Below are 5245 nucleotides of genomic sequence, written 5' to 3'. Positions count from 1 at the left end.
ACTAATAAATTTCACACACATTGGGGGAGATTTATCAAAACCTGTGCAGAGGAAAAGTTGTCCAGTTGCCCATAGCAACCAATCAGATCGCTTCTTTCATTTTGTAGAGGTCTTGTTAAAAATGAAAGAAGCAATCTGGTTGCTATGGGCAACTGGGAAACTTTTCCTCTGCACAGGTTTTGATAAATCTCCCCCATTGTCCCTCATTTACTAAGAGTGTTGTGTAGGTTTCTTTGTGGGTTTTAATTCCCTACAATTTATTTTCCACGGTATTTACTAAGGTTTCCCTACATTTACCACTTTCCCTACACTTTGCTTTTTTTACACATGTTCTGATCTGTAGGGTTTTCCTCAGCTCAAATCCACCACATTTTATGTGGAAATCTTAGTAAATATGTTGGGCTTTTGTGAAAATGTCGGGAAGACGCCCTTTTCCCGGCGGCCACGCCCCTTTTTCGTGTTTTCTTGGAGAGTCAAAATGAAGAGTTAGTCAGGGTTTTTTCAATTCTGGTGCAAAATCTGCCGCAGACAGAATTAATTGCAATAGTAAATGAGGGCCGGTATGTAAATTAGGCCTAAAGGGGTACTCCGGTGAAAACCTTTTTTCTTTTAAATCAACTGGTGGCAGAAAGTTAAACATATTTGTAAATTACTTCTATTAAAAAATCTTAATCCTTCCAGTACTTACTAGCTGCTGAATGCTACAGAGGAAATTCCTTTTTTTTGGAACACTAATGACATCACGAACACAGTGCTCTCTGCTGACATCTCTGTCCATTTTAGCAACCATGCATAGCAGATGTATGCTAAGGGCAGCATGGTGGCTCAGTGGTTAGCACTGCTGCCTTGCAGTGCTGGGGCCTTGGGTTCAAATCCCACTAAGGACAACAATAAATAAAGCGTTATTATTATTATAATAATGTCAGCAGAGAGCATTCCAAAAAGAAAAGAATTTCCTCTGTAGTGTTCAGCAGCTAATAAGTACAGGAAGGATTAAGATTTTTTAATGGAAGTAATTTACAAATATGTTAAACTTTCTGCCACCAGTTGATTTTAAAGAAAAAAGGTTTTCACCGGAGTACCCCTTTAAGTAGTCGGGTGTGCTGCTGAAGTAGTCATGGATCTCAGGGCTATAATCACGCCTATTCAGGCTCAAATAATGCCTGCCTAGGTATGATTGAGCAGCTCAGTCAGGGCCTGATGTCATTGCTCACAGCTAGGCTGTCAATCATTTCTGGATAGGTGTGATTACAGCCCAGGTTGCCGTGGCTACTCCAGTAAGCCGTATGCATGTTACTTGTGCATGTCTGTTGACTACTTGAGCCTCATTTACATACAGCATGTGATATTTATAAAGGTTGTTTTCTCAACATTTACAGATGCGCCAGCAGAAATCCAGACATGGCGGGACACATGATATTAACCCCTATTACATGTTGCCATTCATTATTTAGGGTAAAACTTAGTGACAGGTTCCCTTTAAATGACAGTAACCCTTTATATTCTCAAGCCTAGCCACATATAGTATCAGAATTAGAATAAACTAATGGTTGTAGATGACAAGTAGGAAGACAATTTTAGGGAAAATAATGCCATACTAGATCTGGAGTCAGGGCAGGCACATTTAAAAAAAAATAAAATAAAAAAAAAAACATATCAACATTTTAAAGTGCTAACTAGAGATGAGCGAATTTTCTAAAAATTAAATTTTGAGTCATATTTGGTTTGATCTGAACTGAAAGTGCATAGATAACCCTATAAAAATGTGTGGCACTCCTGAGGTTTCCTTGGTTTGTTTTTCTTAATATTTATCCTGCGCAGGGTACAGTTTCCAGCCGCAGAAGTACAGATGCTTTCTTTAAAAAAAACAACTTGGTGTGAAACTGTCATCACGTGAATAGCTCCCCTTCATGTATCAATCTGACCTGCAAGAGATTTTAATTGACTGAATAAAGCATTACATTTTAACCTTCAAAAGTACCAGTGAGTGCGCTTTCAATTATTTTCTCCCTTACTCAGTATATGATTAATACAATATTTCATTGAAAGCTAGCACCACCACAATTTTGGTACTTATTTAGTCTCTGTTTTCACTGATATCAGGACAAAACAGTGGTTTTACCATCCTCCTTGTTTACAGTATAAAATCTAATGGACAACACAGATTTCTGTCTAGGGCTAGTAGTAGGGGCCACCAATTTAGGAGGTTTTAGATTTTCCAAATCAGAAAACTTTGAGAACTTTAAAACAAATTTTATCTGTGCTGAATTGTTTCATTAATTTTTGGCACTAACACAGTAGGTGCTCTAATTGTAACATTCAACCCCTTCCTCACCCTTGACTTGCCAGAACCTAACGGGAGCAGATTGCAATGTTTCTCCTTTTTATTTATTTATTTATTTATTTTTTTAAAGAAATCATGGCTTATTAAAGGGGAAAAAAAAAACCTTATACCATCCGAAACATAATCCTGTCCGGCTGCAGGATCAAGAACAAAGTCTAGGAAGTGAGGATGGGACTAGCACTTCTCAGATCTCACTTCTGTCCTGTCTATCAGACTCCTGTCTGAAAACGGAGGGGGGGGTTACAGAGCAGTACCGATCGGCGATGTCTGGTATTGGCTGCGTGTCCTGGTTGCTGATAGCAACTGGGACCCCGCAGATAAGAAGCGCGCTCAGCTTCTGAGTGCGCTTCACAGATCGGGAGCTGGCCACAATACGTAAATATACATCCGTGGTCGTTAAGAATGAAGTCTATTTTATAATAAATTTATTTTTATTTTTTTTGGGATGGACTGGAAACCTTGGCAGACCACAGTTTTCAGTCCAGCGACAAAATTGGATGAGTTTCGGCTCATTCAAATAAATGGGGGTTCTGCAGAGAAATGGCAGCGGACGGTTTTTAAAGTGTACCTGTCACCAAATAAAACTTTTAATATAGTGTTCCTTGTGTAATTAGCAGACACTTTTCCATTCACTTGCTTTTAAAATTTATTGACGTATAAAATGTTCAAAAATGTAACAGAAAAATAAGCCACTAGGTGGTGCTGTTCTGGTCCCTACTGCAATTAATACAGTGAGTTTGGTTTCCTCCCAGCCTGGCAGAAGACCAAACTCAGGAAGTGTTTCTTGCTGCACTGAGCTTGATTGACAGTTGCACAGAGCCCTCACAGAAAGCTGCACAGACCCTAAAGTCTTCTATTCATCACAGCACTGCAAAGATGTGAAGGGAGAAGTGGTCCCCCAGCAGGCTTCAGTGATGTCATGCCTGCTGGGAAACGCCCACTTTCTCCTGCTGGGAGATATTACTATGTGACCAAGAAGAACAGTAAGATACACAGCTTTTTAAAGTTCTGAATATTTATTTTTTTAACGCCGGGAGGAGTGTTAGGAGTAAAGGAACATGGCCTGAGTTAGTTTAGGAAAGTTTATTTATTTGGTTACAGGTACTCTTCTAATTCTACCGCTAGATCCAGCAGCCGTATTGCACAAACGTGGTATGAATGCACCCTTAAATAGTCAATGTATAGATTAGAGATCGACCGATTATCGGTATGGCCGATATTATCGGCCGATAATCACGATTTTGGGCATTATCTGTATCGGCAATTATCTTGCCGATAATGCTCCGCCCCGCGCACCGCGACCGCCACCCCCCCCCGACCCGCCGCACCCCCCACCGTGATGCTGGGTACACCGGTATGGATTTTTGCCCATACCGCTATACCGGTCAGGCCCCTCCGCCACCCTCCGAGCAAATAAAATTAAACTTACCCGTAATGGGGGTGGTCCAGGCCATCCATCCTTCCTTCCTGTAGTGTCTGGGGGCGTTCCGGGTGAAGAGTGAACCGGTCCGGGCTGTCCTTCTCCGGCGGTCATCTTCTCCACTCCGGGCAGGCTCCGGCCTAGTACACTGCATAGACGCCGTGACGTCATGTGTGTCGCTGCGCACGGGCGTCACTGTGCAGCGGCGTCTATGCAGCGTACTAGGCCGGAGCCTGCCCGGAGTGGAGAAGAGGACGCCCGGAGAAGGACAGCCCGGACCGGTTCACTCTTCACCCGGAACGCCCCCAGACACTACAGGAAGGAAGGATGGATGGCCCGGACCACCCTGACAGGTAGGGGGAGAGAAGCGGCGGCCTATGGCCCCGCAAAAGCCACTGCAGATCATTGATTTAAAGCGCCCGCTTTAAATCAATGATCTGCAGGGGGTTAAATAGCCGATAACTTATACCGGAATATCGGTATAAGTTATCGGCTATCGGTCCTAACCTGCACTGATTATCGGCCCTAAAAAAACTATATCGGTCGATCCCTAGTATAGATCAAATTCCACCTTTCTATTCCTGCAAAACCAGAAGCATCATGGAAAATTTAAAACAAGTCTAGGGTAGGTCGAAACTGGTGCTGTTTAGGTGCCCGTGGATAAGAAGATACAGAGTAGTGGAATAAATCTTGTACCACTCAAATCTTCATCCATTCTCAAATGGGACACTATAAAAAGAAAAACAGATATCAATATATGAACACTAGGATACCATCAGACAGTATCGTTATAATTGCTCTTAAAAGCATATATTTTAACGAATAATTATTTAAAACTATATTTTGCAACTAGCATCCGCCTGGTATGGGGTTCCTCAAAAGACAGCAAAAAAAAATATAAAAAATTGTAATTGCAAATTGGCCAGGCAAAGCATTTGTCAAAATATAGAACCGTTTACCGCGTCCCTGTACACCCCATGTTGTCTAAGGTTTAACAGTTGTTGACATAATGTGATTTTACATTGACAGTAATGAAACACATTAAAACAAAATCTGCCAATTTTTAACTGTAAACATGCAGTGTGTGTCAATGTGGCCTATACAATGAAGGCATGAGGGTAAAATGCTCTATAATGAGCCTTTATGGACTTTTACTATAGATAAGGACAGGAATTGATGGTTACTTACATGTGCAAAAAGGAAAATGAATGAAAAACTTTCCTTTTAAGACTTCACCACCTTAACAAGGTAATATTTCCAAAGGCTCTAGAGATCTTACAATTATTCTTTATATTGCCTAGCTAGCATCATGTCTACATTTGGGCTGGGTTCACCACAAGGCCTCCATACTTGAACCTGACTTGTCAGATCCCAAATAGAACCTGGATACGTCGCTATAGACTGTGCATGTTCAGTGAGTAGCAGTCCAGGTTTCTCATTCACAACACTACTGCAAACAAAGGCAGCTGTGGCTGGCTGTC

This window comes from Hyla sarda, chromosome 1 (genome assembly GCF_029499605.1).
Source record: "Hyla sarda isolate aHylSar1 chromosome 1, aHylSar1.hap1, whole genome shotgun sequence".
NCBI lineage: Eukaryota > Metazoa > Chordata > Amphibia > Anura > Hylidae > Hyla > Hyla sarda.
This window is presented reverse-complemented; position numbering follows the sequence as displayed.